Raw genomic sequence first — 21,827 nt, forward strand, 5'->3', positions numbered from 1 at the left:
TATTTCTGCTGGTAAGAGCACCTGTAATTCTTGTGTGGTCGGTACTGATAATCCCGTTTATGGTGTCCATAGTATAATATTAACATATGTGATTACTATTTTACAGTGTTAAACGTTTCTAGTGGCTCGTGAGGACTTTGCTAGCACAAAAACAGCTTTTACTACAGAAACGACTGGCGACCCCTGCACTAAAGACATGAAATTAAAAGTTAATGTTCTCTGTTTGTACATTGTACACGTGCATTGTACACGTGCAAATGCATGTGATTTAATCCAACCCACCAAACATTTGTTTGATAAATCAGTATAATTACACCAGTAATACTGTCAGATGGTGGTTTGTACAAGCGTGTCGACCCCACCTGCACAGGAAGCATTCCACCGTGTCATTTCTGCAGGTCTGGATCCTTCTAGGCCGGATGCAAACACTGTAGGAGGTCAAGACTATTTTGTGGCTCGATGCACTCTGTCCAGGATTTTGTCTAAACAAAGGGCTTAGCGTTTAAACACTGGTAAGTCCTTTAAACGAAACAAGCAAAACATATTTACAACTTACTCTCAGATGAACGGGGGGAGGGGGCGACAAGTGCGGAGCAATGTAGGACATGACGAACATGAAAGGGGAGCAGTCTAGTTGTTGAACAGCATTTAGACAAATTACTTGACCAAAAATAGGAAGCAGCGATTCCAGTTTTTCCCATATACAAGACCAAATAAGGCACAAATGTAAAATGAGTAAACACACGACTGGTTGGGCGTGTTTGGCTGTCTGGCTGCAACGCAGTGTTTCACTCTGCTCAATGTTTAGAGCAGTCTCTCTCTCTACGAAACAAAATGTTTTTTCCAAGTTAAATCTATGCAGGTAATAGCTGTGCTTTCTGTTCTTACGCACTTACAATACATAATACTGTCAGTTGCTGTTCAACTTATGCCACGAAACCATCAAACAACAGTAAACACCTAAGTCAGTTGTAATTCAAATAAGGAGCTGCGTTCTTCAACATGTTCTCATTGAAATGTTTTGATTTCCAACACCTACAGATCAGGCATGCGATAGAATTATGCACATATGCTGTACATTGCGACCTGCAGTGCTGAAGAATTTTGCATGACAGTTGTTTAAGGAGGGTAAACATGAGGTTATGAGAACAATCAGAATCGCGAATGAGGCGCCAATCTCTCACGGAAAGTGATACTTTAGAGACATTTATTAATGTTGTCCTATATTTACAGTTTTAACATAGTAAAACTCCAGAGTGATTTGCCGCTTGGCAGAAAGCCCAAAGTGCATGCCAGTCTACACTTATAATGCACACGTTTAAAAGCAAAAAGTACATGTCTCAGAAGCCCAGCAAACAAACCGAAAAATGATAACCACACATGGCCCTCTTTTGGGATGGTGATCTCGAGCCGTTCTCTTCAAATAGATTACTGAAGTTTCAGGTTGTAAAATGGGATTTCCGGCTCCAAAATATAAAGGTTCTTAGTGGAAGTCCCAGCCAATAAAATGAAATAGTGTGCCACAGCTTAATGACGTCACCGTGCACAGGTCACATGGCATACAGTCACCGTCACTCAACTGATGTCCTCATCGGAGGCTCTGGTTTCTTAGTTGCAGCTGGTTGAGCACGTTGTATTGCTATTTTCAAGTTAAGGTTACCATTTTAACAGTAGGCAGAGAAACATGGCTAACAAAAACAGCAAATGAGTTTCCAAAATCAGCAATACCTTAATACTTACGTTATCATCTTTACGGGATGCACTGAACAATCTTTCCACGCTCCAAAAAAGTATACATTTATGTGTAAAGCTATCCAGCACGATTATGAATATTGGCTGCAATAAATCAAACTCGAGCACCAAAACCATACCACAAGAAAGTCAATCACCCACCCTAAACTTATTTTGGGGTGCAACAGAATGTACCCTATCACACAACGAGTGTCTGGTGTGCAGTAACGTTATAACAATAAGTAATTCCATCTTCCGTGACCCGAACCCCTTTCAAAGTTGTAGCCTCATACTTTTTTTAAAAACACTAAAATATTGAGATTTCTACCGTCATTTTAGTATGAAGAAAAAATAAACCAAGACTGGCCCCTACTGGCCGCGGGGGCATACTCCATGCTATCAAATGACTACAAATAATGTAAGGCATTTAATATTAGTACATCACAGGTTGATTGCACTAGCTTTCCAGACAGTAGCCACTAACGATTCAATGAATACAGATTTTTTGCGTGAACTAGTAAAATTGTACACCTTGAAACAAATATAAAGAAATATTTTTCTACAACAGTACTTTATTTTAGATAGTTTTAATATGTTCTTTGTAAAGCAGTTGATCTTCCGTTTCCTTTTTCGCACTGAACTTTTTGAGACTTCCTGCAGGTGTCCGATTGACGCTTGACGTTGAATTCATAAATACAGGAAGGACTGGCCCAGAAACCTTCTGTTGACGAAAAAAGATACATAGTATTAGACGTAACGTTGGGGTTTCCTTGTTGAGAGGCACTACAGTATGCCAAGCTACGCTACGTGCCTCAGCGGGAATTCGCCTGGCACACACACAATTATTTTACACTTGGAACGTTCTGTCTGCTAGCTGCTATGTTGCAATCTGTAAATTAGACAGCGTGGAAAGGAAAATCCAAAACACGGTGATTGTAAGGCACAAAGTATTAGTGAAGTCAACGATAATACGCAGTCCAACGGAGTGTTTTACGAAAGGCGGTAAACTCACACCGGAATAGAGCCCCACTGAATACGGGATTATAAAGAGGGAAAAGGTGTGTGTAATAAACAACACATTTCAACATTATTACTTTCTGTGTCAACCTGGCGCCCAATACATGCAACAATGTAGGGGACATCCAAATCCATTTACACTCTCAGATAAACGAAGGTTGAGTGCATTTTAGAGGACTTGAAGCTTATCAAATGACATACATTGCGCTTTGACTGTGGATAAAGTAAGGGGCAGTTGAGACCGGGCAGAACATTAGGACAGAAAAACAGAGTTTGAGTGTGACCATATATTGGTGGCTGTCAGAAACCCTTGACACCCCACAAAAGAGTACTGCAAATGGATCGTGGCCACACTCAACTAGTGGTTAATCTATTGACTTAAGCGAAGGTAGTGCTTGAAATAACTATGACAAAGTAAAATACCAGTTACTTACTTGTCAGTATAATTTTGAAAGAAGACTCTTCTGGAGTCAAAGGCTGCCCATAGTTGTGTCCGGAGGAGTAGAGCCCCTATACCACCCATCCTTTTGACTGTCTGACAAGTACCGTTCAACTGCTCGCATTTACAAAACTATATTTGTTTTCTTTTCCATTAAGGCACTTTTTGAGAGTGCCTTTGCTTTCTCGCGGTCTATCTCGTGTGCGACTTACCATCCAATACCCACAACCCCAATTCAACTTCTCCTCTGTAGCAGTCATTTGAATATATATTTTTGTAAAGTTTTCTTTTTTGGGAGGACCTGGCACCTGCCATTTGTTGCCGGGTTGTTCGACATTATAAACGACGCTTTGCTTGTTCCCCTCAACGCCCTCTCCTTCTCTGTTGCTTGTCCCAACCAAGCTCATCGCCCACTCCTCCATTGCTTCCCACGTATCATGGCCATTTTACTGTTCGTTTTTATTTTTATTTATAGATTATTTTTTTTAGAAGGAGCGGCAGCTGCGGGGCTGCACTATCTCAAAAGCATTTTCGCACCGTAAAACTTTTTTTTTTAATCTTTATTTACTGATCAAACTGATAGGGGGGAAAAAAGGAAATTGTGGTCCACATTTTGTAGGTGCACGCATGCATCCCGTTGTCAAGCGGTGTGTGCGTAGCGTACAGAATGACTGCTACCTGCAGCAACAGCTTTAGGCGATAAATAGTTATATTTTTTAGCAATACGCAAAGAGGCTGTAAAAACTGCAAATCTTCTTGATAGGTTTCCATTGAAAGGACGCATTCTACAACCGATAACGTCCTCTCAAAAACAACTTCGTCACTAGGAAGCTTCAAATGACTTTTTCAATTACAACCAATATTGACAATCAAGCAGCCTTTAGATTTGCTGACAGACCATTTGCACACATTTGCATGTGTTTCAGGAAGCTGGCACCCTAGGGAGAATACTTGTTTCTTATTTAGATGCCTGTCCCTTCTCTTGCTTCACAGTACAGGAGACAAACTCCTTCCCTTTCAGCCTCAGGAAGCTCAAGATCCACATTAACCATTCAAGAATGGGTTTTTGTTAACAAAAAGTGTGGGAACTGCTTCTAGTAAAAAAAAAATAAAAAAATAAACACAAACAAACAACAACAAAAACACTTGTAAATTCATTCTCAACAGGTCGCACTCACTTCATCCACTGCTCAAAAGATACACTATGGGGGTTATTACAACTTTGGAGGAGGTGTTAATCCGTCCCAAAAGTGACGGTAAAGTGACGGATATACCACCAGCCGTATTACGAGTTCCATACGGCATGCAGTTTTGCATGCAGAGTCCTAATTCCAGATCATAACTCACTGTTCTACATAACAAGAATTATAACTGAGATGTCAATCAAGAATACAAATCTGGGACATGCATGTTCTACGTTGTATAGTGCAGAAGGCACATTCATCCTTTGTTATTTATTTCTAAGTTAAATCTGTGAGTAGACATCACTCAGATTTCAAAGGCAAGTGCATTAACAACCAGAGTTCTTTCACAGTTATGATACCCCGAAAAGTGCTGGTCTCACAACGAACTATGCAGCAAGTGATTTAACCCATAAAAGTTAAGATAAATGCAGTCAGTGACGAATTAAGTAAGCCAAAATGTATTCAGTACATCATCTTTAGGTTGAGTGTGCAAGCGCTTTGACCTATTCTAAGTATTGTGGGATTTTAACCAGGCCCACAGCACGCCCATCGCTTTCACTTGTTCGTGGGCTTGCCTTTCAAAAATCATTTATTATCATTGGTAAATGCTTTACATTTGTCCCTCCTTGGGGCGGTTTTGTTACCGCCTTGCAGTCTGCCCGTTACATGGATAATTGCACGATTGCCGATATGTTTGACTATGTGCGAACTTCTTTTTCTTTGTGTGTCTCCTTCGCCCTCATGCTCATGGCAACCATAGTGCTTTGAATCGGCCCGCTTATGTCAACTGTTTTTTTCATTTTCAATTTAAGTCGCAAGAAAATTCGAGTTAGGAATTTATCATTGGTAATAGCTTTAACTTGAGAAAATGCGAGACCCATTGCATTGCAAATGCTTGCTCCTTGTTGCCAACTTCTTCGGGGCAGTTAAAAAAAAAAAATGTGTAAAATGACTAGCCAACTCTGCTTCCCTCTTGTAAGTTTGTTTACTTAAATCCTGTGCAGCAGCGGTTAGCCGAAACTGAGCACCTTCAGTTACTTTCTGCACCACTGCCACGCAGCATGCCCTGCCTGCTCTTTCCAGGGTGCCAGACACTGCAATGGTAGTGCATTTACTGGCCAGTGTCCCCATGCATCATCCAAAAGGCAGCAAAGCTAAGTCACTTGCTGCCACAATCAAGGGTGGAGAGGCAACTGCTCAGGCTCCCCCCATGGGAGATGGTGGCTCTGCCTGTAGGAGTCTTAAACTCTATTCTTGTCTGGCAGGTGCACCCAAATGTTGCAATGTCTAGACAGACTAAGGCAGTCCGCGATCTGCTCAATGGTTTGATTGCCCTGAATGTTTTCAACGTTACTCATGTAACTGGAATTTATACTATGCATATTATGTTATGCACTAATATATACATATTTTGTTTAGCATCTGACATTTGTTTCTACAGATATTCTGTGAATTTAATTTCAACGGTACATTGGTTTCTGTATTATTAGTTGTTGCATTTTTTGTAGTTTCTGTAGTTAGTAAATTAAGGTAAATGGTTAGCTATAATTTCTGCATTCTGAATTTGATTTTCTTAATTTTTACTTTGCTTGATTACTTATTTTGCACTTTATTGCACTTTTTAATTACTGTTTTTTTTCCGCGCAGTATGAATCTTTTTTTAGGTCTCACATGGAAAGCGTTTACACTATCTCTTCGAGGCATTTTCTTTACAGTTAATGGGCTTACAGCCAACCTATTGCTTCTTATTTGATGTGCTGAATGTCAGTTTGAAATGCTAGCTTTTATGTGGTCATTGTCTGTTAGATAACCTGTCTTTTTAGGGTCAAGCGTGCAAGCGCTCTGGCCTGATGCAATCTCTCTGTGGGCTTTTAACCACACCCACTACTGCTATTCATTTTTTGTTGTGCTTGTCTTAAATGCTTCATTTTCAATGGTGCATTTTGTGAAATATCCCTGCTTTGTGTGCTGAGTTCCCTCCCAGATGATTTCACTAAGTGAACATTTTTGTTGGTCATCACACTTTCTCCTGTTACAGCGTGTGATGGCCCCTCCTCCAGTTTCGGTTTGCCTTTCATCCCAGGCGCGATCCTTTCTAGACATTCACGCAGGGAGCCAATAACTCTTGCACTTACGGCTGCCGTGGCGCTTTGAATTGACCTGCTTATGTCAACTGTTTTACTTTTCAATTTCAATTTATGTGGCAAGAAAAGTCCAGTTAGGAATTTACAACGCTTATAGCTCTAACTCAAGCAAAAGTGAGACCCATTGTATTGCAAATGCTTGTTTTGTGTTGTTCCCTCCCACGGAGATTAGTCCAATTACTTGTGACCTTCCACTTTTTTTTCTTCTTTTGATTGAGGAGGTGTTTGGAAGCGCATCTTGCTCATGTTTCTTACACAGTCAGCGTGTCACTGGTTTATTTATTTTTTATTAAAGTTTTAAAACATCCTGCAGCGTAACTGTATATTTGTATAAAGTGTTTTCTAGTGCACCGCAATTGTGTTTTGAGATTTTTGTTTTTCCATTACTACAAAGAAAGTTTGCTTCGGTGCTTGACGATGACTTGTTTTCTCAGCTGGCTCCCTTGTGAACTCCTCCCCCCTCTGTATTCCTCCTGCCCTCCCACACCCAGGTGCCTGTCCTCCCTCCCTCTTCCTTTTTTTTTTTTGTTGCCCTTTCAGAACTCTGTTTGTTACTTCCCTCTGTCCGTTACTTACCCCCTCTCGCAGTCACGATTTAAAAAAAAAAAAAAAAAGATCCTGCTTGAGACCTCACAACCCGCAACACTGAGTGAGCTGGTGACACTGGTCACAATAAATATCTGCAGGCTCTGAGGGGCGATGGTCCCACTCTGTAGCCTCATTAGATTTCCCCTTGCCACCTTGTCCCACCACCTCCACACCGTAATTACTTTTTACATTTGTTTCTTGAGCTAATAATTACCCAGAATGGGGCCTGTGTTCCTTCTCTGTTGGAAAACGTGGCAGCAATGATCCAAACAATGTCACTCCTGTACGGCAGAGTGTGTTAAATCTTGCCATACACTGCACCGTGTTATTTATTGCATTGCTTTGAATGTCTGAAGACGATAACATGGGATACAATTTGTGCACTACACATTAAATAGTGTAGCCATATTTATTTGTGCACTAGTTCAAACACATACTCACTGGGCCACTTTAGTTTTCACTGAATGGTGCACTGCACAGGTTTTGTTACACATTTTCACACTGTAAGAAGACACATCAGTGAAGTTACCCCTCCACCATGACTAGGGTTGCCACGGTTCCAAGCGAAAAATACTGGGCATTAGTTGTTTTAAGAGTGACGTGATTCTGAATAGGAATATAAACAAAATCGTATGTATTCATTGATAAATGACTATTTGACTTGTTTTACTTTAAATATTAGCCATGGATCATTAACGCAGCCCTAGAACACATTTAAAAGTACTTTCTATTTATATTTGCTGTTTGAAGTATGTACAGATAAGGGCAAAAAAAAATAAAAAAATATGGGCTAAAAAAAAAAAAATCTTGTGGCTGCTCCGGCAGATGTCCTGTTTCTTTTTACAAGGTAAAATTAAATGCGGTTAGCACAGATATGTGGTGGTGCGAGTGGACACATCACCTTTACTGCAGCTTTCTGAAAACAGAATTCTTAACAGAATTGCACTTGCACTGTCCCTTCAATCTCATCATCGCCCACCCAGTGATCTTTTGGTATGATCAATGTAAAAGCTGAGTGTTCTTTTGGTATCCAAGAGAAGAGATTCTAATGCTCTTTGAGGGGTGAGATTGTTATGTGGTTCCTATATTGGTAATAAGACTGTATTTGTAGAGCAGCAGCACAACTGAATGTGGGAGACTGAGTCAACTACCCACACGCTTGGAAGCTTTGGGTCTCCAAGCTAGCTTGCAGCACTTTACCCAACACTATCAGGGGAGCGGTGATTTGTGGCAACCTACATCGGACACTCTGACTCCTCAGAGAAGTCGTGGAAACAGATCATGCCTCTTTCACTCAGTTACTCATGCATGTCAAGGTGAGACATAAGATGCAAATTGGATTTCAAAGCATTTATTAAAGCAATTTCATCTTAGTGTAATAAAAAGCATGTGCTGCGAAAGGAAGATGAAACATAACTGAAAAGTATGACTGATTTACATTTTGCACATGTTTTTTAATCTATGGCGCACTGTATTTTAATTATCTATGCTTTTATTGTCGATATATTGTTTTATTATGGGTTGTGCAAATCGAAATAAAGTACATATATAACATAACACAGTAATCATCATTACAACTAATGTGAAGAGATGAACAACCCCACCATTTTGTATGATTCTAGAAAGCCTAGTTTTTCCTAGAGATTCCTACCACACCCTATGTCGAGATCTGACAGCATAGCGCTTGTAACCCCTTCTGCCTGGCCTGACCTAAGGGATCAGCCCCAGCCCCATTCCTGAATAGGATAGCAAGGGTCTGCCTGTTGTCTGGATGGCAATCCTCTCGGGAAGGTGAAGAGTCAGCACCAGGATCAGCAAAGCTGAAGTAGTGTGGTACAGGCGCCAGGACGATCATGACCAGAATGTCATCTACCCTCCTTAGGCCCATGTGTTGTTTATATACTAAGCCATACAGTGTTCTGAGAAAAGGTCTAGAGTAATGATGTGTCTCAAGGAGAGAAACTGACTGCAGGCTAGCAATACAATTTGGCATATCATGTATCGTACATGGCAGCCTAATTGTAATGCACTAGACCTACAAACTGGTCCCAAAATGTGTGATCCTAGGCAAATATGTTAGTTTACGAGTCGCCTTTTTCTTCATTCTCATGAGTGCACCTTCAAATATGTGAGCTCAGCATTTCTGCTGTACAAAAAAAACCTCTTTTGTTTCAAACAGACTAAACTTTTGCTCCATGTATAATAAGGATTTAGTTTACATATAGAGGACACATGATCCATGACTTGTCTCTTAGTTTACTAACATAATTGCCATAAGGGCAGGAATGCTTCTCAGTTTATGTTTAAACACTCATTTTTATTAAATATATTACCAAAGCATGATGTGGTAGCACACTGCCCTTTACAGACAGTACATTTCCAAGAAATGTCCAAAAACCTGCCAACTTGCAGCTTTACTCATAAAACTATAAAATGTATTAACAATAATCTATGAAAATTGGTTTCAGAAAACATTTATCCTTTGCCCACCACCAAGTAAAGTGTTCCGATGTTTTCATCCTATTAAAATAAGTACATAAAATGGACCTTCACAACTACTGAAAAATATTTTGAAATGTTTGCACAGTTTACTTATTTATTTAAATACTGTGTGTGGAAAAAAACCTGGCATTCTACAGCCTTATTTCACATTCTTTGTACAGCAGGTCAGATAGTTCACCTTACAAAAATCCTGGAACTCTGCAGCCAGAAGTAAATTAACTGTAAGAAGACACTGACGTTTGACCTCTGTCTCTGAACACAGAGCAAATGTGACAAGATAAGAACAAGATTTAAAGGCGTCTTTATTGCTTCTTCACTTTCTGACTGAACAGAATACCTGTTCTTTGTCAACTCGCCAGAAGGGGCAAATAGGTCCTAAAAATACCTCAACATGATAAAATATGACATCACTGCGAGAAGATGTGCAATAGGAACTCTGTCTTATAAAAAATGACAAAAATTCCGAAGTCGACAAGCTGACCAAAAGTTTGAGAACATGGCCAAATTCAGACAGTTCTTTTCAGAAAAAAACCATGCCAATTAGCAGAACCACACATGAGGCTATCAAACACATGCGTGGAGATGGAATCCAAGAGACCCCACTTCGGCAGGCTATATAACCATCTGAGCCTCATCCAAAAGGTCAAAGAAGCACATGTGATCCGACCCCAGCCAAAACTGAGGGGGGGGGGGCAGCATTCCGTTCTGTGCCGGATGTCAGGGCACAGGGAGCCAAAGCGACCTGGTTCATAAAGGATGGCTCAGAGAAGGTGTCACGGAGCAACTGCAATTTCACAGGACAACTCTGAATGAACCCTTATCAGGAACAGCATCAGACTCATGTCCATAGAAATTACTTGTTGCTTAATAAGACACACTTCCAATTACATTTTCGAAAGGGCACCACAAGCAACGGAAGACAGGCTGAACACAGCAAAGTACCGGTTGAAATGACAATGACCAGTCCTTATCAAGTTCTTCCAAAAGTAATACTCCACAATACTGCATCATGCATTCACGACACAGGTGGGTTGGTGGAAGCTGCATCACTTTGTTTGGTAGAGATGGGGCAGCCATTGCAATTCAAAAACAGAAGTAGCTGGTTGACATCAACTAATGCCACAGCAAACGGGAAACCTCTAAAAACATTTGAAAACGAGTGAATGTCTGAAGGTATTAGCCAGAAAACATTCTGGAATGTACTTACAAATCTGGATTCAACAGCCTTAAAAAAATGTACAATCCCTGCAGTATTAGAAGCATTAAAAATGTGACTCGCCAATTCACCAAAATGTCTTGGAAAGTTCATATTTAAAAGGGACTGCAGCTTAGTTGATGACCTTGCCACTTACAAGTCATGTGTTTCAAGGGCAGATGTGAGCACCACGTGTTTTTGAAACAATAATGCCTTTAGTCTGCTCAGGTTGTCGAAATTGACACTGGAAGTAACAAATTGAGATGGCCAATTTGCTACTTTAATCTCTTGCATGTGAGGGAAAAGTACATTTGCACAGCGGGTCACTACATGAAAAACAGAAATCACATATAGGACTCCTGCTCTCATCGCACAACAGCCTTAATCACTCAGCATCAATTATCTCCCATTCCAGAGTAACTGAAACACCAGGTGGCTCACAGAGACGGGAATACCCTTCAAATACAAGCTAAGTTAGCTGTTGATGCATTGCATGCGCTGTGCAATGCCAACTGTTTAAAAATAATTTAATGGCTCAAAGAAGTTTCATATTCCCTTCCGCTAAGAAAAAAATATTTTTCCCCACTCACGCATTTTAAAACGAAAGCCAATTCCCACACCTCATTAATATAACTTCCTCCTAAATGCTCAAACGTACTAATAAGAAAATGCTTTAAGCACAAGGTAAACTAAAATGTGTACATCGGCTGGGATATGAACCTATGTATTAACCACGTTGATGATAGTATTCCAGCTACCGTAAAAGACAACTTTTCTAGCTTTTTTTATATGAAGCATACTGTAACTAGCTTTCTTGTCTGCCATTATATGTTTAAGTGTAAGGTTGAATGTGGCAAATAATTCCTTGGAGTCCACGTGCTTCCAGGGCACACAATTTGCCTTAAGAACTTATAAAGTTCAACCCAACTACAAAATGGACCCTAGTTGACTTTGCCCATGATGTAAAAATGGCAAATCGTTTGGAATACTGTCAACAGCAGAAGACACAATGTTGTTTATAGTATATATTCAAGTGGACAGTGTATTCATACCATTATTGACAACAGCTAAAGCCTTCTCCAAGTATTCCCTATCCATTTGCCTTAAACGAGCTACAGCGTCCAGTCGTAAAAGCTTCCATATTTCATTCTATATTTTGGAGTGTGGTTTTCTGGGACCCAACAAGAAGTCTTCTAAGTCTACAGCTTCGGAAAGGAATGAGAGAGGTTCTTTCACGGCTGTTAACTTGGAGTGTTTCAACCATTGTTGACATAATTTACCCATGCTATATGTGGTTATTATACCTTAATGTTTTGTGGTGGCATTACGATGGTCCAGTCTGCTTGCTCTAAAACCCTGTGTGGAGTTATTTAATAAAACACGCATGACAACCATCCGTGTTCATTGGCCATAATAACCACCCATTGGGACCTGAAAGTGATAAATTAAACATACCGTTCTGAACTATGCCATTGAGCTGCTATTCAGAAAAATAGCTATCTTTTGCCAATTGTCAAATTTAGCTATTGAGGGAATAATGGGCACATTCTTTTCATTCACTTTTGGTAACCCAAGGCAAGTTGTTTGCTGAACAGTGTCATGCAAGAAAATCATTTGTGAGGACATTAAAACTGCTTTAAATAAAGCTTCCACGCCTAGTGCTTGCCAGTCTTTCGTTCCCCAAACCGTTTTTAAATCAACTGTCTTTTTAACAATACCCATAGCCTTGTATGGCCAACCGGGGAACAAATGAATCGAAATAAATTAATTTAGTATCGGTTAGTAGTATTTTCCTTGATGTGGGTATTTTGAAATAAATAGGACTCAGGATTTGTAGCACCATGCCCAGAAAAATAGGTGAACTTTTCTACATGTATTGAAACTCCCCACTACTGTGTATATTTGAAAACTATCCTGCGAGTACTAGCTATATGTGAAAAATGATGTCCATAATAATGGTAACAGACATTTCCCCATAATTTGTGGTGCTCATGTTCATATCATAACTTCAAACAAAGTATAATATTCAAGCTCAGAATCAACTATTTTAACATCCTAGTCATCAAAAACTACCCCAGGTGCAATAATGTAATTCATGGAAATTTTAATAACAGATGGTATCTGTATCATTTCAGTAGGACCAAATATATCATATGGAACTTTATCCCAAACAATCCCATTAGAAACTGGAACAGCAGAAATGTTCACAACTGACACGTCTCTTCGCACTTTGTGGGAAGACAAAGAAGGCTTTAAAACCTCATCCACCAGTTCAACAGCAGAGGGTTCAGGAAGATAATGACCATGTAAAAGCAAAAAGAAGACCATAACAAAACCAATTTAAGGAAGAAAGACCAGCAGTGTCAATATAATCCACAAGTAATACCATGGATGAATCAGATAAGGGTGTATAAGACAGTTAAAAAGCATATGCATACAATGTGTTGAGGAAACAGGTGAAGCTGAAGCGAAATCTTCTATGTCGGCAAAATACCCAGAAGCAGTTTCTGCAAAAACTGGAGCCGGTGCAAGTGAAAGTGAACTAGTAGATGTAACCAAAGGAGGTTCGTAGTAGACAATCCCAAGAAATTGTGTTTAACTGGCAAATTGCCTATTCAGATTTTGGACATTTCTTGCGCTTGTAGCGGTTACTGGAATAAAAAAAAGTGAATTCTCCACCCTCCCCAAACTCTGGAAATAATTTCAGCATTGTTTAATGCTTGAAGAGGTATCTCCTGTACAGTAGTGAGGAGGGCAAGGGAACTACCCGGGAATCCTCATGGTCTACAGTGCAGGATCGACCACATGATGCAACTTTATGTGATCAATGGAGATAAAGATATTGCTTTTAGAGCCAGGCAGTGGTGGTAGAATAACAGTTCTTGTACCCTGTATTCCAAGAACCGGTACCAGTGCCTGGTATGATGGGCCAAACCCCTTCACAGGTATCTTTTTTTCAAACCAGATACTCAATTTTAGGAATCCAGCCTGTGGATGTTGTTGAATCCCTCATTCGCAAAGTGGTGGCATGTGCTTTAAAACACTCATCTCAGAACTGTTGTAATTCTTGCAAGACAGTGACACGTTCATTAATGTCAAAAGGTGTTTCTGCTGCCACAGTGTCAGGACCATCAAGATCTGGGACGTAAATAGGGATGCTGAACAGAATGTCACAGGGGTAAGGCCTCCCAAAGATCTTCTAGGCAGATTATTTCATGCTCTATGGACTACATACAATTGATGGATCTAACTACGATCTGAGCCTCCTACCCTAGTTGTTAAGGATTGCTTTAAGTCTCTGCTTTTCTGGTGGCGGGGTCAAGATGGCGGCCGTGGCAGACGCTTGAAATCGGGCTCCGCTTGCGGCCTTTACAAATATCTGTTTGACGCCTCTGCGGCACCAGCCACCGCCATAAATGGTGGCAGAAGCAATCTGGGGGTGCCGGGAACGGTTGGTGTCACGTAAGGTGGACGGGGCAGTGCCCGGGGCCGCCGAGATTTGAGGGCCTTCCCCAGGAGCCGGGACCTGAGAACTGGGAGACACGTGCGTGGGTGTGGCATGCCGGTGAGGCGTGCCATTCTGAAAACGGACTGCGAGGGGGAGCAGCGCTGAAGGAGGATCGGCTCCGCGGAGGCAAAGCTGAGTGAGACTACGGCTGTCCGGGTGCTCTTTCGCTGCTGGGCATTGCCCTAGATGCCCGACTGGAGAAAGAGAGACCGCGTGCGGTGAGGAGTGCACCCTGGGGGTCCAAGGATTGTTGGGGGCTCCGCATGGACGTTATGACTGAGGGGCTGGCTCCCACCCCCCTCCTGTTTGCCTCCTGGGCCTTGCCCTATAATAGTGTTGGCTGCTGGAGTCTATCTCCACAACATCTTGCGCCCAGGAAGTAAAGGGCAGTGGCACACGAAAGTCCAGGGGACTGTATATGGAGACTGCACGTGGATGAGGCTGATCGGAGGCAGCAGAGACAACTTCACAGTGGGTACAGTTGCTGGAAGCCCAGGGATATTGTGCTAAGTGAAGCAAACCCCGTTGGCTGCATGAAAAAGGGGATTTTAACACTGCAAAGGGGTGCATTAAAGTGCACTACATAATGATACCAACACACTGAACAGGCCTGCTCCTGATTGTTGCCTGCCTGAGGGGGGGCAGTCCCTGGAGCCAGTGATAGTACTGGTTTTCTAGGGTATTCGTGCACATTTGAAGTTACTTTTATTCTGTCCACGAGGATATTGATCTATCTGGCAGCGGTGAGTCGAGTGGTCTTTTCGACATGGTGGTGAAGTGGAAAGTAGACTGGGAGTAGGCAGCTCACCCTAAAGGAGTAACATTTTGCGCAGATAGAATGATGGGGAAATCTAAAACACCCAAGTCCCAGGAGCAATTTCATCATACAGCTCCTCCAGAGGCACCAATTGGGGTGCTGAGTCTACGCTCTTTGGAAAACAGTTTGCAGTCACACTCGGGTCAATTCGAGAAGATCTTGCAAGCTATCATGGACACTATATTATCTCTTGAAAACAGAATAGACACGGTTTCCCAGGACCTTAACCTACTCAGAGTGGATCACAGTAGTCTGGTGGAGAAGGTGGGGGTGACGGAAACCACCCTGGGTACCATAGATCCTATTGTATCCAACAACCAGAGGCAAATACAACAATTGGATTTGGAAGTGAAAGCCCTCCAGAGACGTGCAGAAGATACTGAAGGCAGATCTCGTCGAAATAATGTTCGGTTTTCGGGGTTCCCAGAAAGAGTGTGGGGGGGCACAGCACGGAATTGTTCCTGAAGCAATGGCTCATTAAAGAGGTGCTGAATGGCACAGCACCAACGTTCTTCTCTGTGGAAAGGGCGCACAGAATTCAGAGTAAGCAGCTGGCTCCAGGACTGCCGCCCCACCCGCTAATTGCGCGTTTTCTCAACTACAGAGATTGTGATGCGAATCTGCAGTACTTTCGAAACAAAGGCCCGATACGACACGAGGGGGCTTCTATAACGGCCTACCCCGACTTCACAGCAGAAGTGCAGTGCCAACGTTACTCCGACATGAAGATAAAACAGTGTCTCCCTGAACACAATTTCAAATACGCCCTGATGTTCCCTGCTAAGCTCCAGGTGATTGCTGAAGACCGCACTCATGTCTTTGCCACGCCGGCTGATGCCTGGATGTGGATGCATGCCAAGGGTATTGCACAACCGTCGGAGGAAGATGGGGAACATGGAGAGTGGCTGTCTTCGTCAGCTCGCAAGAGATTAAGGAGGAGAACAAAGGCGCAGCCCACGAAAACACAAGCAGCTGCAGAAAAAGCAAAGGTGCTGAGGGACACAATGCTGCATAATCATAACTCTTTCACTATGCTCCGATCAACTTCCCGGGAGCAGACGGACTCGGATTCTGGTGGATCCGACTCTCTACCATCGTGGACATGCTGAAGGGACCGGTGGTTACGCCCAGTACTGCAGATGAGTTGTAATGATGCAACAGTCACTTCCTTATCCAGTGGTGATTTATCATGGAAGTCTGAATGTCTTTGTGGTGTCATGATATGGGCCCTGGGTCATTTGGCCAAGAGACTTGGGGATGTGACTGCCACCTGGTTGGCCTTTGGATGGAATCCCCGACACCGTAATAATGGTTTTGGCTACCTGTACTAGTGGAGGTCTCCTTTTTGTTCCATGGACTCAAAGGGTCCTGGTGGTGGTGTGGCTGAGGCTGATGGAGGCGTTACTATGAACAACTTTTATCCTGTAATAGGGGCCCTAGTAACAGGCTTCCACCGACAGTTACCATGTTCCCCCAGATGGTATTCAAATGGACAAAGTTTTTTTTGCAATCGATGCATGTTTTCTTTTATGTTACTATTGGTGGTGTCTAGAGAGGTGTACGTATGTCACCATTTGTGGGGGCTATGGGTATTGTTGGGGGGTGGTGGGTTTTGTTCAACATGTTTAACTGGGTCACAATGCATGTTTTCACAATTACCAGACAGATACCTTTTCCATGGGCTACAGTTGCATGCCCTTATTGGAGGTCGGTCACAGGGCAAAACGGGCACAAATGTATTGCTTACCATGTTACAGGTTCACACACATACAGTACACTATGCAGGACTATAAAATCATAACATGGAAAGTGCGAGGAGTGGCTGCACTGGGTAAGAGGCATCGTATATACATTTATCTTAAGCGGCAAGGGGTACATTTTGCCATACTGCAGTAAACACTTGTTGGGTGGCGATTTGCAGGCTCTGAGGAAACGCTGGTGAGGGCAGATTTATGGCACGTCGTTTTCGGCATATGCGAGGGGAGTACTTATGTGGATAGCGCCTTGGGTACCATACATTCAGCATACGCACAGGATAGAGGAGGGGAGCAGATACATAGTGTCAGAGGCGCAGCTCGATGGTAGACCATTAATTATAGTGGGGGTTTACACCCCCAATAGCGCATTAAGTGAATTCCTACAAATACTGACCCCCGCCCTGTTAACTGACCCTGCAGTGCCTGCCATCTGGGATGGGGATTTTAACTGTGTCCCAGATGTACTGATGGATCGTTCGGCACTGCCCTTGCAGGGTGCAATGAGTAGGCGCAATTCTAGTTTGCTGACGCTTGGGCTGGCGACATTGGGATACACAACATGTGGCACATGGGTCACCCGACACACAGGGAGTATTCCTTCTACTCCCCACTACACAAAATACACACCAGAATAGACTTGTTGTGGGGATCCTCCACCGTGTTCCTTTATAAGACTCAGAGTACCTGGCTAGAACTAGGTCCGATCACTCCCCATTCCTGCTGACTATACAATGGGGTAAAAAGTGTTGCACAATACCTACTTGGCGATTACAGAGGGAGGCACTGTTGGACCATCTCTTTAGAGAGGAGCTAAGCACCTGTATTAAGCAATATTGGGACTTAAATAATGGGTCCACTGACACAAGGGCTATGGAGTGGGACGCACATAAAGTTGTGGTGAGGGGACATTGTCTCTCGGCCTCCTGGGGGGCTCATCGGTCATTGCATGTTGAGGTTGTCACCCTGGAGAAAGACATGCGGGCACTGGAAATAGAAGTTGAACAAAATAAGGCGTCCTTTGAATCCCTTCGCACTAAACGTGATCTGTACGAGGAGGCGGGTCAACGTCTTCGCCGCCATGATTATAATTATCACCTCATGCGATTACAGGCGGAGGGTGACAGATCGGGGAAAATGTTGGCATGGCTGCTGCGGGAGGACCAGCAACATACCCCTTTCTGGGGCTATACGTTTGATTGATGGAACGTTGGTCACCTCGCAGGAAGCAATTAATGCTTTCAAGGAATATTACATGGGGCTGTACCGTGAGCGGGCCATCTGCGACGCTCTGCGATTAGAGACCTTCTTCTGCGGGGCACCTTTTCCATAGTTATCAGCAATGCATACGGCAGCGTTAGATGAGCCCCTCAAACTAGAAGAAATTGGTGTAGCCATAGCACAAATAGCTTGCAATAAGACCCCGGGTGTGGATGGCTTGCCGATAGAGTACTATGCTATTTATGCACAGCATTTGTCGCGGCACCTGTTGTCAGTGTTTGAAGAGGCGTGGACCCGCGGGATGCTCCCGCTGTCTCAGAGAGGCACTGGTAGTGGTGCTCCCCAAATCTGGTCGTGATCCCACGGATGTGAAGTCCTATAGGCCATTATCTCTTCTTAACTTAGACCGCAAAATCTTAGGCAAGGTGTTAGCAAATAGGCTCGCCCATGTGATACACACTCTGATTCATGAAGATCAAAATGGCTTTATATGAGGCAGAACACATTTTTGAATATCCGCAGACCATTAAGCATCATTGGCGATACTCTACCAGAAGCATATGGTAACGTGGCAATGTCATTAGATATAGAGATGGCGTTTGACACACTAGGCTGGGATTTATTGTTTGCCACCGTACAACACATGGGGTTTGACCAGGGTTTCATGCGATGAGTACAGACCTTATATGCTGAACCTACGGCTAGGGTCAAAACGGGAGGAGTAATATCGGACAATTTTCCCATTGGTAGGGGGACCAGACAGGGATGCCCCCAGTCACCTTTACTATTTGCAATTGCAATGGAGCCGCTTGCGGCCCAATTGCGTGCAATGGCCGAGCGGTGGGGGATATGTCGGATGGGGATGCACCACATCATATCATTATATGCGGATGATGCATTGATTTACCTGGAGGATGGCTGGACCACACTGCCTGCAGTGATGTCCCTGCTGGATGCGTATGGAAAGATCTCAGGACTGAGGGTTAACTGGTCTAAATCTTGCTTGTTCCCTCTGGGTGACTTGCCTGCGAGGGTGAGAGAGACGCTGTGGCGTTTTGACACCTTTAAATATCTGGGAGTAAATATATACCATAAATCTGAGGACCTGAGGGATAGTAATCTGGGCTGCACGCTTTTCTCAATGAAGGGCTCGCTCCGGTTTTAGTGCTCACTCCCTCTCTCCCCTCTGGGCAGGGTGGCAGTAGCAAACATGCTGGTGCTCCCGCAACTCCTTTACTACTTTGCTGCACTGCCCATAGTTGTGCCTAGGAGCTTCTTCCGTGAGCTGAACAGATTATTGTTGGGACTTATATGGGGGGGGAACGACAGACCCAGGGTGGCACTTGACAATCTGCAGGAGCTGCTACGGGAGGGGGGAGGGGAGGGGGGGATCTGGGCACCCCAAACTTCGAACACTACTATGTTGCAGCACAGCTACAGAGGCATTATACTGGATACATAGGCCTGAGTCATCTGAGGCAGTGTGGGTAAGTACACAGCTACAGGGCATTCCTATTTACACATGGTTGACGGATCGCGCAGTGAAACATAATACTCGTAATTCTTTGTTGACAACAGCATATACCTGCTGGAGACGATATGTACAGAAGGGAGGAACTGGTTCCCCATACTCACCCCTCATTCCCTTGGGCCAGATACCAGGAGGCGCACAATTGCTTAAAGCTCAGTCCCTCACACTATGGGCGGAAGCAGGGGCAGAGACAGTGGGGGATTGTTTTGATGTAACTTGAGGCTGTCAAGGACCTTACCTCGGTGGGATCGGGACAATTTATGTCATATTATACCATATGTCACTTGATTAAAAAGCATGGGCGGAGGGAGACCGGGAGCCTGTAACCTCTCCCACACTACACTTTCTGCTCTCAGATAGCGGCCTCTCAAAAGTGATTACAAATTTGTATAAAGCCCTAACAGACACGGATGGAAATAAACTTGAGGTTGCGAGACAGAGATGGAATGCAGTTCTCCCTGTGCCTTTGACCCCCGAGACATGGCTAGTGGCCCTTCAGCAGGTACGAGTGTCACGAAACCCTAGGTTCCGCTATACTCAGATCAATTTTGTTCACCAGACATACCTGTCTCTATCCCGTATCCACCGCTTGTAGCCTACATCTAATCCGACATGCCCCCGATGCGGATCTCAAGCAGCTCACTTTTATCATATGGTGTGGGATTGTGGACCCCTTCAGAAAGTTTGGCATGATGTAGTGACAGATATCATTGACATCACAGAACAGGTCTTCCCATTGGAACCGAAATCTTGTCTTTTGGAATAAGAACCAGAATCAAGCAGCATACACATATCCACAGGTTCACCGACCTGGCGTTCATTATGTATAAGCAATTGATTGCTATGAATTGGAAGGCATCCAGGGCATCGGATATACATAAGTGGCGTGCTATGACACTGCGATGGGCACGGACGGAGTCACAAGTGCTACGAGCCTTGCGAGATAAGGGAAAGGCGCACACGAACCATGACATTTGGGAGAGACTTGTTGCCCAGTTGGAAATAAAAAACTGATGAGCGTCCGCCGTGAATCAAGGAGTCAAGGTCACTATATCCGTAAAGCAATAAGTGTTGGAGTTTTCCTGTGAGTTGGGGGGTAATGGGAGACTTGGAAGGACTTATGTATGCGCAAATGTGTAAGTGATAAGCACACAAGAAGGTTAACAAAATAGATTTTACCCAACTGCTTGAGTCCCCGTATGTAGCTAGCAGTGCACTGAATCGGAGGCACGGGACTACACGCTTGTGATGTGTTGTGAGAATTAACTCACTGGGTGAGAGGTACAACAAATTAGTCGCACTCAAAGCATTTAAGGGATGGCATACGATATTGTAATGCACTATGCAGCTGCTTCTTGCACATATCGCTTGTTGCTCTTCGATAGATTTGTATTATGAAACAGCACACAAATGCTCTGTTGACCTATGAATAATGGTATACATTGACCCAGTTTTTGATATTTTGATATTTGAATTTGTGACTGAATATCTGTGTTGGAAATAATAAAATAGAAATATAAAAGAAATGTCTCTGCTTTTCTTTCCACAACCGAATTTCCTTCAGGAGGGTATGGTGAATAAAAATGGACTGCTAGCCCAAACATTCCCATGGCATCCCTGTAAGCCCTAGAGGCAAAAGCAGAGGCCTGGTCCGAATGGAAAATGGGAACTGCATATGTCCTGATAAAGACTAGCAAATCTTTAATCTTTTATGGCCACACCTAAAGGAATCTGGAGCAAGAGTCTACTGCTAGTAGAATGTATTTGCATTCACCTTCTGAGTTTAAGTGACCACAATGGCCCAGGTATGCAAATGACATATTCTTGTTTGTTTTTAAGAGGGATGTCTGAGGTGGGCGCTTGTTAGTGCAACCTTTAATTTATTGACAGATGTCACAGCTAAAGACATACTGTTTCGCCTGTTCCTGTAGACTGTGCCACCAACATTTTTTGTAAAATGGAAATGGTAGCTGCCACACCAGAGTGAGCAGTAGCAACACCCTCATAAGCTGATTTGATCAGTTCTGGCCTACAATCTAGGTTGGGGACCACACGATCGCCCATCCCAGGTATAGTTTGTTTTGGGCACTTAAGTGGGATGAATATTTGGTTGGGTATGCTTTTGGTAAAGGCTTTTTGTCCGCCAAAGCATTTACAGCAGTCAAAATGTCATCATCCATCCTCTTATAGGAATAA

The 21,827-nt window shown here is 43.2% G+C and overlaps 1 protein-coding gene across 1 annotated transcript in view; it reads right to left on the reverse strand.

The window, feature by feature from the left end:
- Positions 1-1,190: 1,190 nt before the first annotated feature.
- NDFIP1 (Nedd4 family interacting protein 1) overlaps positions 1,191-21,827 on the reverse strand; it is a 274,091-nt gene continuing 253,454 nt past the window's right edge. The window contains exon 8 of the mRNA XM_069244703.1: positions 1,191-2,452. The gene's annotated coding sequence lies outside the window, so the exon portion shown is untranslated. The remainder of the gene's footprint in view (positions 2,453-21,827) is intronic.

Source organism: Pleurodeles waltl, chromosome 7 (assembly GCF_031143425.1).
Source record: "Pleurodeles waltl isolate 20211129_DDA chromosome 7, aPleWal1.hap1.20221129, whole genome shotgun sequence".
Taxonomy (NCBI): Eukaryota; Metazoa; Chordata; class Amphibia; order Caudata; family Salamandridae; genus Pleurodeles; species Pleurodeles waltl.